This window comes from Mustela erminea, chromosome 21 (assembly GCF_009829155.1).
Source record: "Mustela erminea isolate mMusErm1 chromosome 21, mMusErm1.Pri, whole genome shotgun sequence".
In the NCBI taxonomy this organism is placed as follows: domain Eukaryota; kingdom Metazoa; phylum Chordata; class Mammalia; order Carnivora; family Mustelidae; genus Mustela; species Mustela erminea.
In genome coordinates this window covers 10,177,978-10,195,113 of record NC_045634.1, presented here as the reverse complement: position 1 = coordinate 10,195,113, position 17,136 = coordinate 10,177,978, and the positions used below count along the sequence as shown (strand labels likewise).

The 17,136-nt window shown below is 38.7% G+C and overlaps 1 long non-coding RNA gene across 2 annotated transcripts in view; it reads left to right on the top strand.

Moving 5' to 3' along the window:
• The window catches only part of LOC116581825, a 208,769-nt gene that overhangs the window by 20,801 nt on the left and 170,832 nt on the right, over window positions 1–17,136 (top strand). The window lies entirely within an intron of this gene.

The window sequence follows — 17,136 nt, the reverse complement described above, 5'->3', positions numbered from 1 at the left end:
TAAGGGAGGAGACTGTTGCCTTGATTCTCAAATGTCTTTGCCCACGGCAGAATTACACTGCCCTTGCCAGGCTAAGTAATCTGCTGGGATTCGCTCTTGGGACCTTTTGTTCCCTAAACACTTTCTGTACAGCTTTGGAGAATGGGAATGAAGATGGTAGCCTCCTAATCTTTGGCCCCGGAGGAGCTTAGAGCTCAGGTCCCCACTCCTCAATGTACTCTCAGAGAAAAGCAGTCAATCCTTCCCCTCTCCTTGATCTCTGGCCAAGCTCTGTGCTCAACTGGCCTGTGACCAAGTGTTTCTATCTCTGGCGCACAGCCCCAGAGATTGGAATCCAAACCCAGCAGATTCCTGCAGTGCTCCTGCACTGCATGTCCCAGAGAAGGACAGAAGGTGAGTCTCCCTGTATCTGCCACTTGTGGGGTCCCTTCTTGAGGAGTGGTGGCCTGACTGCCTCAGATCATGGTTTAAGAGAACCCCGAACTGAGAGCCCACTGCTCTGCTCTGTCTCTACAGCCAGCTTCCTCACTCCAATACCTGGGAACTCTGCCACATTCAGACACCTCTGGTCTCTCTGTGACCCCATGGGTCCTGAGACCACACTGTCCCCACAAGGGTTCCCCCCACTACACTTAACCTCTGGAACAATGCCCCTCTGTGGAGCAGACTTCTAAAAGTTCTGATTTTGTGCTTTGCTGCTCTACCACCTGCTGGGAGCTGCCCCCCCCCCCACAGTCTATCTTCCCATATGTCACCTTGGATTCACTTATCTGCACACCCTACCTTCTAGAAAGTGGTCACTTTTCTGTTCCTACAATTGCTGCTCCTCTTCTCTTTGATCTCCTGTTGAATTTTTAGGTATTCAGAATGGTTTGATAACTATCTAGCTGAACTCCTGGTCTAGACAAAATTTAGGTTTCCCACTCCTCTGCCATCTTACTCCTCCCTCCTTGAAACTGTGTTCTTATACTATTTTGTGAGACTTGGCCAGTGAACCTTCCTGGTGTGAGGATGAGAGAGTATCAGCAGTAGTGTATCAGACTGGGTTGGTGGGTTGGGGTGAAGCATCCTATTGAGAGAGAGCATCTGCCAAAATTGTGGGGTACTCAGAAACTCACAGCCACATGGTACAAAGGTCTTCCTTCCTAGGTTTGGCTGTGTCTTAAATTAAGGGACTTTCAGGAATTTTGGACAGTTTCCCATATCTGCTTTTGTGTTAGTGACTCAAAACTTTTCAGAGTGAATAGTAGGGAAGAAAGGTAGGTTAGAAATATCAGGAGAGAGGTGCCTGGGTGGCTCAGTTGGTTATGTGACTGCGTCCAGCTCAGGTCATGATCCTGGAATTCCGGGATCAAGTCCCACATCGGGCTCCCAGCTCCACGGGGAGTCTGCTTCTCCCTCTGACCTTCTCATATGTTCTCTCTCACTGTCTCTCTCTCAAATAAATAAATAAAAATTTTAAAACAAACAAACAAAAAAGAAATATCAGGAGATTCCACAAATATACTCCTTCAAACTTTAACAAATGGTGATTTTAACCCTCCAATCTCTCTTGCAGTGTTTCCACAACTCCCAGTTCCAAAGAACCCCCACAGAGTAATGGAGTTTTTGATCCTGAGATGATTAACAACAACAACAGGTTTATGAAGATGTAATTCACACGCTATACAATTCAATGGTTTTTTTTTTTTTTTAACATATTCACAGAGTTGGGTAAACTCACCGCATCTATTTTGGAATATTGCCATCTCTTCAAAAACGAAACCCCATATCCATTAGCAGTTGCTCCCCAGTCCCTGGCCATTGCTAATCTTCTTCCTGTCTCTAAATTTGTCTTCTAGACTTTTCGTATAAATGGAATCCTGTAATACACGCATTCTGTCGTGATTGACTTCTTTCACTTAGTGTAATGTCTTCAGGGTTTATCCATGTTATAGCATGTGTCACTACTTCATTCTTTTTTTTTTTTTTAATTTAACAGAGATCACAAGTAGGCAGAGAGGTAGGCAGAGAGAGAGCGGAGGAAGCAGGCTCCCTGCTGAGCATAGAGCCCAATGCGCGCTCAATTCCAGGACCCTGGGATCACGACCCGAACCAAAGGCAGAGGCTTTAACCCACTGAGCCACCCAGGCACCCCAACTTCATTCTTTTTATTGCTAAATAATATTCCATTGTCCCACAGACCATGTTTTATTTATCCATTCATCAGTTGATGGACATTTGAGTTGTTTCCACTTTTTGGCTATTCTGAATAATGCATGTATGTTCTTACAAGCATTGTATGAGAGTTCTATTTTCTGCATATCCTCAGTAATGCTTGTTATCATTTGTCTTTTTTGTTGTAGTCATTATAGGGGGAGGAGGTAATGTTTCAGTGTGGTTTTCATTTACATTTCTTTAATGACTAATGATGTTGAGCATCTTTTCCTGTGCTCATTTGCTATGTGTTCATCTTCTTTTGGGATGCGTCTGTTTAGATTCTTCGTCCCTTTTAAAATTGGGTCATTTATCTTTTTATTATTGAGTTTTAAGAGTGCTTTATGTAATTAGGATTCAGATCCCTTCTATATGACATCTGCAAATATTTCCTCCCATTATGAAGTTTGATATTTCATCATTTGTAGCATAAGAGTTTTTAATGTTGGTGAAGTTCAATCTATCTATATTTTTCTTTGTTGCTTGTGCTCTCGGTGATGTACTCCAGAGATGACATCTGGGTAAAACAAATAAAGATCCTCCCAACCCCCAAGTATGGCAGAAGTGCCTCGGGATGCATTTGTGGGAAGAAGGACAAGGCAACTAACTTGGAGAACAAAGATTACCCACTTCATCAAGTAGATCAGTTTTTACCTGTTCAGAAAGATTTTATTTTTAGAAGGCTGCTATGGCCAAATGTATTTGAGATTCACATAAGTATTTTATTTCCACATATTATATCTTCATTTGAGGAGCGAGGAAAGTATTACCAATGCTGTGTTGTATATTTAAAGTCATATTCTATCAAATCAACTTTGATTTAAACAGGAATTTCCTGTATAGAATTTAAAGCCCCCCCACTTTTTTTAGTTTCATGGTATTCTTGTCCCTGAAGATGTTGATTTACTATTGTGCAGGCTGTTCCTTTCTGGAAAGCTCAGTGATAAGGCTTAGCCCCTGTTTCTTTCTTTCTATTTTTTATTTTTTTTTAAAGATTTTATTTATTTATTTGACAGACAGAGATCACAAGTAGGCAGAGAGGCAGGCAGAGAGAAAGGAGGAAGCAGGCTCCCTGCTGAGCACTGAGCCCGATGCGGGGCTTGATCCCAGGACCCTGGGATCATGACCTGAGCCAAAGGCAGACACTTAACCAACTGGCCACCCAGGTGCCCCTCTTTCTTTCTTTTTAAAAATATTTTATTTATTTGACAGAGAGAAAGAGAGCATACAAGCAGGGGGAGCAGCAGAGGGAGAGGGAGAAGCAATCTTCACGTTAAGCAGGGAGCCCAATGCGGGGCTCAGTTCAGGATCCTAGGATCATGTCCTGAGCCATGGCAGGCTTTTAACCAACTGAGCCACCCAGGCTCCCCTTAGGCCCTGTTTTTTTTTTTTTGTGTGTGTGTGTGTGTGTGTGTGTGTGTGTGATTATATGTCTTAATTGCTTCATGGGTCAAACCAGAGTAGGTCAAGGCTTGTGTACATCAATAGGAAAATTGAAATGAAAATTAAAAAGATTCAAACAAATGCTTGAGAGATTTGATTTAATAAGTTTGAGAGTTACATATTTTGTTTGTGTCGATGATGCTGTGAGGTAGGGCAGTTGAATAAGATGACTTGAGGTCCTTTGTACTTGAGTGATGTATATGCTATTTGGTCACAGTTTTTTTTCTATTTCTTTTAAACAAAAAAATCAAGAACTTTTTAGAGTGCCGTGGTTATGACCTCCAGTTGCTCAATGGACATGTGGAAGCCTACACTCTCCAAAATGGAGTCCTCATTCAGAAATTGTGTGAACATGGTCTGTGTGAGTCTGGGCTCTCCAGAGAAACAGAACCAATAGAAGGATGTAGAGTGTCTTGTTATGAAGAATTAGCTCATGCAATTATGTAAGCTGAGAGGTTCCAAGATCTGTAGGGGCAAGGTGGAGACCCAAGAGAGCTGATAGAGTAGTTGTATCCAAGTCCAAGGGCCTGAGAACAAGGAGAGCTGAGATGGAAGTTCCATTCTGAGTGCTAAGCCTAAGACAAGAGAAGACCACTGTCCCAGCTTGAGGATCACCAGACAGAGAGAGTCTTTTCTCTTCCTTTGCCCTTTTGATCTGTGTAGGCCTTTAACACTATGAAACCCACCCACATTAGGAGGGGCAGTCTGCTTTACTCTGCCTATTGATTCAAATGTTAATCTCATTCAGAAACACCCTCACAGACACATCCAGAATACTGGTTAGTCGAATATCTGTGCATACTATGACCCAGTCAAGTTGACGCATGCCATTAACCACCCCAAGAGCATGGTAGAGCTCCATGTGTCTCCTCTACAGTCTCTATTAAAATCCCTGGGAAATAATTTCTTAAAGCTGAACATAGTGCACCATAGGGTGATGTGGTTCTACAAATTGTGATCTCCTAAACAACCTAAAGAAAGAACTGTTTCAAAGAGGCGGTGTAAATTTTCATCTGCTCTGCTTTCCCAACTCATACCTACTCTGCCAATGTCTCAGACCGTTTCTTATTATCGATTCACATACTTTGGGCAAGGTTGAAACAATGCCGAGGATTCAGGATAATGCATGGCTCTACTAATCCTTTCAGTGGGCAATTGGACTCTCCTTCTGTACACATTTGGGAGACAAATTTCTCATGGCAGCAGTTGTGACTGGTCCTGGATTTAATTATTATAAACCCTTGCATCGATAAGTGTGAATGTAGTTGTACTGGGCCAAGAATATAGCCTTCAATCTGTGCCCAGGCTTAAAAATCACCAGCACCTTCAGAAGAGCAGGCCTCTTCATATCACTAGTATTACCGTTTTGGAAATGTCAATGATTGCTGAGCGTGTCCCATGGAACACTTTGACTCTGGGATATGAAGTGGGAAAAGTGCCATTAGCTTTGTAGGCCTCTCTGTATAACATGCATGCTGTTTCTGTCTTCACGTCCATATCTCGGGAATATTTTAAGCTCTTTTGGCAACTGAACACACCTTCCACTGACTACAGGGTATTAACAGGTTATATAAACAGAGAACCAGTGAAATGAATTGAAAACAGAAAAATTTAGTCAAGCAACCATTTAGAATCTAGGGGAGGGGGGTGGAGAGGCAATAGACAGCAGGGAATAGGCAACACAATATCAGATAATCAGTTTTTTAATTTATTCCCCTCAGTGAATTTATTGGATGTGTGAGCAGGTTTCTATGAAGCCAGCTGACATGGTCAATTCAGTCAATTAGCACTGGCTTCTTTTCAGGCTTGTTCTCAGAGGTGCATATAAATTATGCAGGGTTGGCTACAGGCTTTTGGGCAGGTAAAACCTTTGCAAGAAAGCAGTCTCTTCGCCCTCTCAAAATGTGCTATATTTGCAATGCCTAAGGCTGTGTAGTTCTCTGTCGTGGTAGGGTTAGAACAGAGCTGAAATTCTTTCTAGTTTGAAAACCCCAAACCAACACAGTTCAGAGCCAAAAGAGAATGGTCCAGTGATCATGAATCCAGCTGTTAGCCCTTTAACTAGGCAGAAACTTGAAATATGAGCAAAAGGGCTGAAACATATACACATTTTCTTGCATATTTTTAAAACAAAAAGTAATGATTAGTGATTATCCCTAAACCCTGTCTTCTTCAATCTGATGTCAACTCACCCTCCTTTGAACTTCCTTCCTTTTGTATTATTGTTATTACTTTTACTTCTTCAGTGAACCATGGTAGTTATTTGGGTATTTATTTCATTTTACTTCGTCTATCCTTTTGTACCATGGAATGTTCATATTTATCTTCATATTTGTCGTCATATATTTTCCAGCCCACTAGCACAATGAATCATGAATATGTTTTGCAAAGAAATGCATGAATGAATGTATGCACAAGTCAATTTGAATTGTGCTAGATTGTGTGTAGAACAAGAATCACTGAAATTCGAAGAGATAGTAAACTCTAAAATGGTGGTGGTTGTGAACAGAAAAAATAATTTTTTTTAAACAAAGACTTTTCCCCATGGTACTTAGAGGGGCAAAGCTCTTCCAGAAAATGTTGGGCTAACCATTAATTACCTGCAGATTTATATAATGTGAAGAAAAAATTAAAACATTTAATACTTTTGTCCTAAATCAGTGGTTTGGCAATTATCTCCTTTATTGCATGCCTTAAATTTTGTCTTGCAGAACATGCTGTATATATAAAAGGTCTATACAATGTATAAGGTCTATAAAATGTCTACATCTAGCTTAAGGAATGATACTAGAAAAAACATCCATATACATCCAAATTAAGAAATAAACTACTACCTAAGAGATCTCTTTGTGTTTTCCCTTTGAGCACACCTTACATTCCTCCTTCCCCTTCATAGGTGATCACTGAATGTTGAATGAATCATTCCCTGGTTATTCTTTATACTTCAAATTTCTTTTCTATATACCTTTAATTAGTATAGATCTACTGGTAGATAGTAAACACGGTATTGTTTAGTGTTTTCTAAATTGTATGCAATGTAAGATTTAATATCATAAAGATGTCAGTTATTTCCAGGTTGAATCAAATTTGATTCTCAGACTGAACTAAATTGACATAGATTCAGCAAATTCCAATAAAAATCTCAGTAAGTATTTGCATAGAGTTTGAAAGTATGATTCTAAAATTCATACAGAGTTAGCAAAGAGTCAAAAATAGCCAAGGTACTTTGGAGAACGTAGGAAAAGGTATGTGTGTGATGGATGGGAGCCTTTCCCTAACAGATATCAGAATTTATTGTTAGGCTGGAGCAATTAAGACAGTGGGAAAGGACCCATGGAAAAGGATAGTTAGGCCAGAAACAGACCCATGATTATACGGGAACTTGATATATAACAGAAGCTGCACTGAGGGCTACAAGGAAGAAAAATGAACTATCTAGCAAACCATTATCCATATGGGCAAAAATAAATTGGATCTTTGCTTCAAATCATATGCAATAATACATGCCTATTGAATTAAAGATGAATATGAAAGTTAAGAAAGTTAAAAGAATAAACACTTGAGAAGATGTAAGAATATCTTTATCAGCTTTGGCTATGAATGGCTTCTTTTATAAGATTAATAAAAAAGCACAAACATAAAAGGCTGATAAATTCAATTCATTAAAAATAAGAACTTGGTTCATCCACAGATACCATAAAGGGACAAACCATAAGCTGAGAAAAGATATTTGCAACAAATGTAACCAACAAAGATTTAGTATCCTGAACATATAAAGACCTCCTATGAATCATTAAGCAAAAGGAAAACAACTAAATCTTAAAATGGGCAAAAGTTATGAACATAAATTTCAGAGAAGAGGCAACCTATAACCTATAAACTTATGAAAAGATGTTTGACTTCATTAGTATTCAGTGAAATGCAAATTGAAATCACAGTGAGACTTCATTTCATATTTATCAGATTGACAAAAGTCAATAAAAGTTCTCTACCAAACATTTGTGAAAATGTAGAGAAACAGGACAGGATCTCTTATCTCATTCTGGTGGAGTGTGAAATGGTTCCACACAGAGTGACACTATCTAATAAACTTAAACATGCCATATTATTTTACCTTACTAATAGTAAAAAGAGGTGACGGGGAAGGTATTGGGTCCCCAGAATTATCTCTAGATGCTCTTAGAAGTTGCTCTGTACTGAGGAGGAAGAGGGGAAGATTGGAGTTTATTCTTTGTTGGGAGAACGCTCAATGGGATTTTAGAAGCTTGGCAGTTTTGCATCGGTCAATTCATTTTTTAGGAAAATAGGTGAAATTTCATCAATCTTAAAAATCTTTGGTTCTAAGAATGGATTTATGTAAGTAAAGTAATTGCAACATAGATCTGCAATCTACACACCTTTTATGGGAGTTGTACTTGTGGTGTTAGGGTTGTATAATATTAGAGGTGGGAGGCATGTCAGAGTTTGTTGTGCCTCAAAGTTCTGATCACCTGTCCCAAAGGGGTGAGGGAGTTGCAGGTCCTGAGCAATGGGTTACGGAGTCGGGCAAATGGTTAGGAGCCAACTTTTGAGTTACACTGCCCGAGTTAGAATTCTAGTTTTTCCAAGGGACTTTAAAACACAGTGATCTGACTACATTTCTAGTGGCATATAGTCCACAAACAAAAAGAACTGCAAAAACAAACAAAACAAAAAACCCAAAACCCCAAACTTAAATTGATCATAGTTCTTATATTACTGTTCATAATTTTGGTTACTCTTTACTCTTGTGTTATTCTTCTGTGTTTTGTCAAGTAAGTAAAAGAAGTGATTATGTGTATACTTCTTTCATTCTGGGTGTCATTGAGAACTGTAATTCTTCATGTAGGGGAGAGGAAATTAGTTATTAGGTAAAAAGTTTGAGGTCTGAATTTGAAGTGGCATTGAAATGAGTATAAACTCATGATGTATTTTGTCTTAAAATTTTTTCCTTGGTTCTTTCCAAGGAAAAGACTTAAAAGAAATGATTAATTTGGTGGTGATGTGGAGATTGGAGTCCTGCAATACCATTTCCCATCAGAAGGAACCGGAGACTTTTGGAAAGACATCTAGGAAAGGTAATGCACAAGATTAACTTGGAAAGCCTTGTTCGAACAGATAGCAAGGCAAATATTAAAAACCCCTAGGGTTTTGTCCTAAAGTTTTAGGAAACAAAGTTAGGCCAAACATGGAATAAATGAACATCAATAAGGATAACCACAATGAAATAAAAGGTACATATAATTAAACCCATGAATTTATTTATGGGTTTACAATGAATTTATAATGACCCCAGGAAAACACATTTAACTGTTCATCATGGAAGGAAACTTGTGAATCCACTTCTTGTTTAGGAAGCTGGTTTATAAAGGGAGAGAATCAAGGCTGCCATTCCCATGAACTATAAAATTGGATAATTGAATAGTTGCTATAGGGAATTAATCTTTATAGAAGTAGTCCTGCTAATAAATGAAGAAGGAATGATACAATTAGAATATCACCATTTGTGATCAACTATTGGACCTAGGCCTTGAACATGAGCAGCTGTTAAATTATAAAATTAGAATGAAAACATTATAAAATGAGAAAGAACCAGGCATCTGTAACTCCTAATGGAAGAGCACATAGCTGCAAATGAAGCCGTCTTGCTAAGAAATCAAACCTGAATCTGATCCATCCTATAGGTCTACCCAGGTGTATAAGAAACTCAGAGAACAAAGGAACATGATCAACAATACCATGGAGCTGTAATCAGTGGGATTTCAGATTATTGGAAAGTCTCTAACACAAATGATCTGGTTTCCTTGATAAATAAATTACAAGAGAAAAAGAAAGAGAAAGAAGCATTTATAAATTAAAAGAGACTGAAGAGCCAAGTGACATACCAGCTGATTGGAAAGAGTGAGTCTCATTTGGATCCTCTAAAAGCTGAGTAAAAGTATTGGCTTTGCTGTTGCTAACTGGAATTCTCTTCTCAAACATACATTTACGTCTTTCTCTGCCTCAGTTTGTTCATCTGCATAATGGGGATAATAAACATGCCTCCCTCAAAGAGCCTTAGTTGGAATGAAATGAAGTGGTTTCTAAGGCATTTCATGCAATGCCTAGTACATTGTAGGGACTCAATAAATGTTTTTTGCTATTTTTTTTGTTATTATTACCATGAAATACAGGGTTCAAAGTTTGGTAAGAAGCCTAGTATCAGACTATCATATTCCAAAAAACAGGAAAATGACAAAAAAATTTTAGGAAAACCAAAATGGAAAGCCACGCAGATTGGCACTGGGCATAGCTGGTAGAGAAAACCAGAAGTGGTTTGTAAGAAAAGTGAGACTGAGGAACACTTTTATCTAGAGTTCTAGAATTACCTGGAGCCTACCAAGTACTCAGAAACTCCAGTGTGGCTTTGCCAAGGAATGAACATGACTTATAACATGTTAGTGGTTAAAGTTGAGGTTTGTTCGAGGCCTCCCCTCAAGACTATGGCACAGCTGGGACTAAATCCAGGTTTCTTGGCTGCTGAGTTCAGGGCTCTGTGTCCTCCACTGCCTTCTGTCATTAGATAGATGTTCCGGTGAAGTCAAAATGACAAAGGAAGTAGAGGTCAAGTTACCAGGGGCAAATTATGATCTTTGCAATATTGCCAGAAATACTCCTGGAATGGGGAAACATACTGACAGACCTGAAAAGAGTCTTGGATTTTTCCCCATCCTACATTGATATCTTTGAATGGTTCCTGAATTTAAGACCAGTTGAGAGTTGCCAGATGAGACTGTGAAGCTAATTGATGTAATAATAAGGGAAGTGAACATACTTTTAATCTGCAAAATAGCCTTGTGAATTAATATTTTTGTAGCTATATTTCAGATGAAAACAGAGGGTTAGAAATATCAAGTATCTGTCAAGGTCACATAACCAGAAAGGGCAGAGCTAGGACTCAAGCCCAGCCATGCTTTTGCCATGATAACATCACTGAGATAAAGCATCGCCTTTTAAAAGGGGAACATTTCTGGTACTTACATGAATACGTTAACTCACCAGTTAAAAGAAACAAGATGTTTCTTTTTTTTTTAGATTTTATTTATTTATTTGACAGAGAGAGATCACAAGTAGGCAGAGAGGCAGGCAGAGAGAGAGAGAAACAAGATGTTTCTTTTTTCCTTCCTTTGATAATGTGGCTTTAAACCCTGAAATAAAATCATTGAGGACAAAGTAATTGTTGTAATAAGATTTCAGTTTTCCAATAGTAAGTGCTGCATGTACCTATTATCGCTTAATTTTAAGACCCTCCCCATTACCAGTAGTTTCATCAGGTCTGGCCAATGTGTTCTTGCACTTGCCATTGGTGTTCCCACTCAGTTTCTTTGGAGAAGCAGAGATTAATCTCATTGAAGACACACCAGTAGTAAGAGCATATATATGTATTTTTTATTCTTATAATTTATTGTGATTATCATGGAAATCATATCTTCTTAAGACTGTAGAAAATTTTCTCTTCTAGTTGTTTTAATAAAGGAGATTGTAGGGGCACCTGGGTGGCTTAGTCAGTTAAGTGTCTGACCCTTGATTTCTGCTCAGGTCATGATCTCATGGTTGTGAGATGAGCCCAGAGTTCAGCTCTGTGCTGGGCATGGAGACAGCTCAAGATTCTCTTTCTCCTTCTCCCACTGCCCCAGGCCTCACCTCTAAAAACAAAAACAGCAGCAACAACAACAACAAGAACCAAATTGTATTAATGGATGTCATCATATGGATAGAAATTAGTAAACAGGAAGTAATTGTTACCCTAAATGCCTTGGTAAGACATAGTTGTGATACTGGATGGACAGTAAGCTCCAAGATGATTCAGTTCAGTGAAATTTCTCGAAGTCCAGTGTCTAGACTGGATATCCTTGTATTTAAAACTTGAATTTGAGCTACATATGAATTAGGGAGCTGGGAGGAATGAATTTAAGAATAACCAGTATTCTAAAATACAGGAAAAAAAAATCTTACTGTGGTTACTCAGTTTTAGTCTCAAGACAAGTCATTTTATATCCACCCCTGGCAGAGAATGACTGCAGGCAGACTGTGGGTGTTACACGTCTCAATATATTTCTTCTCATTGTCTTTTGCTTAGAAAGACAACTAAAAACTTTAAATTTTCTGGCTTTCCTTTGGGCTGTGTGTATTACCAAATTCCCCAGTGTGTGCGAGAAAAAACTCTGGGATCATAGAATGAGAATTAGATAATATTGTTTAAGTGGAAGAAAAGCTCTTCCAATGTGTTCTTTGATAGCTCATGCATCACTTTTTAAAAATGTACCTTCATGTTATTCAGCTTTGTATGTCTTAATGCTATCGAATAAGCCATCTTTGCTACTAAAAATTTCTAGGAATTGAACTAGACTAAATTCTCAACTGCTGGCCCCTCTGTGTCATTAAGATTTATCATGGATGGTTCAGAAGTAATTTAAAACTATTAAACAATGTCATATTGTGATCAAGTTTACAAAAGGAACCTAGTGATGTGAGGGAAATGGACTTGAAGTTTATCATGATAATGAAACATCTTTAATTCCCAATGAGATAGTAACATCCTTTCTTTCTTTTTTTTTAGATTTTATTTATTTATTTGACAGAGAGAGATCACAAGTAGGCAGAGAGGCAGGGAGAGAGAGAGGATCAAGCAGGCTCCCTGCTGAGCAGAGAGGCCGATGCAGGGCTCGATCACAGGACCCTGAGACCATGACCTGAGCCGAAGGCAGAGGCTTAACCCACTGAGCCACCCAGGTGCCCCAACATCATTTCTGCTTAAAAAACCACTTTTTAAAGTGGTGGAACTTTTGTGGAACTTTTCATAAAATAGCATTACTCACAGAATTCCAAGTTGCCATAGGGATAGTATCATTGGATCCTTTGGGCTAAAAGGACCCAGTGCCAGAGCTGCTACAGTACAGTCTGGGCCAGCTAGAGACGTTCTCTTGTTCTTTCTGCACTTCAGTGAAAAGTTCCATCCTTGGTAAATGACTCAAAGCAACACAGCCAATGTGCCATGTGTTGATTTCAAAAGGCTCAATCAAGTATTCATTCTCTTTTGCAATGGTGGGAGATGTAAGGTAGAGAAAACTGTCTTTCACTTTGGAGGATATCCAGTCTAGACACCAGACTTCCAGAAAGTTCACTGAATTGAATAATCTTGGAGCTTATTGTCCATCCAGTATCACAACTATGTCTTACCAAGGCATTTAGGGTAACTGCCACTTCTTGTTTACTTCTTTCTTTCTTTCTTTCTTTTTTTAAAAGGTTTTATTTATTTATTTGTCAGAGAGAGAGAGAGAGAGAGAGGGAACACAAGCAGGCAGAGTGGCAGGCAGAGGCTCCTCACTGAGCAAGGAGCCCGATGTGGGATTCGATCCTAGGACCCTGGGATCATGACCTGAGCCGAAGGCAGCCGCTTAACCAACTGAGCCACCCAGGCATCCCTTGTTTACTTATTTCTATCCATGTGATGACGTCAGTAAAGGGGACCAGCATGATGTTCTATGAAATGGTGAGATAAAGTCTCTGTAAACAAAATTATGGCACAAGTTGAGATAGTTGAGCAAGAGAGTGAAATTATTCTCCTGACCAAAAAGTGAAAGTCAACCACTTCTAGTGATTTTTTACTTCATGTTTTAGAAAATAATTTCCAGATCAAAGCTGTATACCAGGTGTTTCAGTATGTGTTGATTTGCTCCAGTAAAGAGACCACATCTGGAGCAGCGGATTAATTTTGTGATTCAGTTTATGATAATTTACTGTCCTTTTCCAAGTCTCATCTGCCTTTTGCACAAACCAAAGCAGAGTGAAATATGGGTGCTAAGAATCATCATCCCTGAATATTTCAGGTTTTTCATAGTGGCACTAATCTTTACTCAGAGATATGGAATTGGTTCTTGTTTACTATGGTGGAAGGGAGAAGGGGCCTTCCATTTGGGTGTTTCCTATACTCTAGTCTTTATACTGTAGGCCAGGAAACCAATGTAGATGTTTTGCTAGCTGTTGAGCATATCTATTCCAACTGCATGTTTATTCTGGGGGAAATAACCATAGGATGAACTGGACCTATTATAAAATAGGCTGAGACCAAAATTTATTATCGAGCCCATATGAGCTCTGGTAGATCTTAGGATATTCTTTGAGTATAAACAATGAAAAAAAAATGAGCTCAGAGCCAGTGCCCAATAATCCCTGAAATATCTGATTGTTTTCTTTTGGACAACATCATCGTAGTAAGTGGTGACAGATTCCTTTGAAGAAGATCAGACAGATTACTTAAAAGACGTAAATGTCACAAAATCGAGAGGGCCTTCCTTAATGGTACAGAGTTTTCTCTTTACTCACAGACCTCCACAAAATAATCACCTCTGGAATTAGAGGAGGCTGCAAATCTGGTCTCTATATGCCTCCTGTAGGGAGGACCTTAGAGTGTAGGCTATTCAGTTTGGCTGTAGAGACCTTATGGCAGTTATCCACTGCCAAGAATATCTTTTGTCAGACCACTCTGATTTCACCAAGCCTCGCTCCATATATGTGAAATTTTTACTATAAGAATTGGTTCATGGAGGCTGAATGGTCCCACAACCTGCTGTTTGAAAGCTAGAACCCCAAGAAAAATGGTGGTATAATTCCAGGTTGAGTCCAAAGGCCTGAGAACCAATGGAACTGTGGTGTAAATCCCAGCCCAAGGACAGGAAAATACGGATGTCCCAGCTCAGCCAGCCAGGCAGAAAAGAATGAATCCTTCCTTTCTCTGCATTTTGTTCAGTTCAGACCTTCAGTAGGTTGAAAGTTGCTAGCCCACATTGAAGAGGGTGGTCCACTTTACGGAGTCCCTTGATTCAAATGATAATCTTACCTGGAAACACCCTTACAGACACAGCCAGAAATAATATTTAATCTGAGCATCCCATGGCACACTTAAACTGAAACACAAAATTAACCATCATATTTCCTGTAATAAATTCATTCCCATACTTTTACCTCCTTCTTCTTTATCACATCCAAGAATTTATAATAGGTCAACATTATTTAAATAGCTTACACTAAGTCTATATTTCAACCAGCTGAAACATATATATGATAGGAGTGGAGAATAAGTAACATTATTACTTATTTTTCAGGTGACTTCTATGGGTAATGTGTGTTAGGGCATTTGAACAAGGCACGATCAACCTTATCAGACAGGGAGAACTCAGTGCTTTCACTGGTAACAAGTCTTATCAACCCTTGGAATTTAGGGAAAATGAACTTACCAAATCCTGTCAAATATCTTCATTCAAATTCTCAGTGTTCTGCTCTTAAGTTTTTCACAGAAGAGATGTCGATACTGGAATTTAACCCACAGAGTGGCCAGCATCCCTGAAATCAGAACATGAGTTGATTTTAGTTGATGCCAGGTCCATGACCAGAAGACATGATATACATTTAGGGCATAGAAGCTATAGGTTCTTGACTATGCCTTGAATTGAGAACTTAAAATTTTGATTGCATCATTTTCTTCCTTCCTTCCTCTCTTCCTCCCTTCCCTTTTCCTTCCTTCATTTTCCTCACTCAGTACCTATATTTTCCATGCTATTCATCATGGTCTATAGGAGCTACTTCCTTAGCCTTTGAAGTTTAGACTTCACAAATTTTTTGGATAACAGCCCTTTATCTGATAAGATCTGCAAATATCTTCTCCCGTTCTGTAGGCTCTCTTTAGTTTTGTTGATTATTTCCTTTGCTGTGCAAAAACTTTTTATCTTAATGAAGGCCCAGTAGTCCATTTTTGCCCTTGCTTCCCTTGCCTTTGGAGATGTGTTTAGCAAGAAGTTGCTGAGGCTGAGGCCAGAGAAGTTGGTTCCTTTGTTCTCCTCTAGGATTTTGATGGAGTCCTGTCTCATAATTATGTCTCTCATCCATTTTGATTTTATTTTGTGTATGGTATAAGAAAGTGGTTTAGTTTCATTCTTCTGCATATGGCTGTCTAATTATCCCAACACCATTTGTTGAAGAGATTGTCTTTTCTCTACTGGTATTTGTCCTTCTCTGACTTACTTATTCTTTCTTGCTTTGTTGAAGAATAGTTGACCAGAGAGTTGAGGGTCCATTTCTGGGTTCTGTGTTCTGTTCCATTGACCTGTGTGTCTGTTTCTGTGTCAGTCCATACTGTCTTGATGATTACAGTTTTGTAATACAGCTTGGAGACCGATATCTTCAGCTTTGGTTTTCTTTTTCAATATTACTTTGGCTATTTGGGGTATTTTCTGGTTCAATACAAATTTTAGGGTTATTTGTTCCAGCTCTGTGAAAAATGCTGGTGGTATTTTGATAGGGATTACATTGAATGTGTAGATTGCTTTGAGTAGCATAGACATTTTAACATGAGTTGTTCTTCCAATGAGCATGGAATGCTTTCCCATTTCTTGGTGTCTTCCTCAGTTTTTTTCGAAAGTGTTCTCTAGTTTTCAGAGAACAGATTTTTTACCTGTTTGTTTAGGCTTATTCTGAGGTATCTTATGGTTTTTGGTGCAGTTGTAAATAGGATTGATTCTTTGATTTCTCTTTCTGTTGCTTCATTGTTAGTGTATAGAAATGCAACTGACTTCTGTGCATTGATTTTATATCCTGTGACTTTGCTGAATTTCGGTATCATTTCTAACAATTTTTGGAACTTGTCAAACTCAATACCAAAAAACCAAATAATTCAGTTAAGAAATGGGCAGAAGACATGAACAGATATTTCTCCAAATAAGACACCCAGATGACCAACAGATACATGAAAAAAATGCTCCACATCACTTGGTATCAGGGAAATACAAATCAAAACTACAATGAGATACCACCTTACACCAGTCAAAATGGCTAAAATTAACAACTTAGGAAACAACAGATGTTGACAAGGGTGTGGAGAAAATGGAACCCTCTTATACTGTTGGTGGGAATGAAAACTGCTACACACACTTGAAAACAGTATGGAACATCCTCAAAAAGTTAAAAATAGAATTACCCTGTGACCCAGCATTTACACTGAAAGGTATTTATCCAAAGGATACAAAAATAGTGATTTGAGGGTCACCTTCATCCCAATGTTTATAGCAGCAACGTCCACGATAGCCAACATAAGGAAAGGGCCCAGATATCCATTGACAGATGAATGGATAAAGAAGATGCAGTATATATACACACAAAGGGATATTACTCAGCCATCAAAAAGATGAAATCTTGTCACTTGCAATGACATGAAGGGTATTAAGCTAAGAAAAATAAGTCAGTCAGAGAAAGACAAATACCATATGATTTCACTCATGTGGAAATTAAGAAAGAAAACAGATGAACATAGGGGAAGGGAAGGAAAAATAAGATAAAAACAGAGAGGGAAATAAACCATAAGAGACTCTTAATCATAGAAAACAAACCAAGGGTTGCTGGAGGTTGAGAGTGTGGAGGATGGAGTAACTGGGTGATGGGCATTAA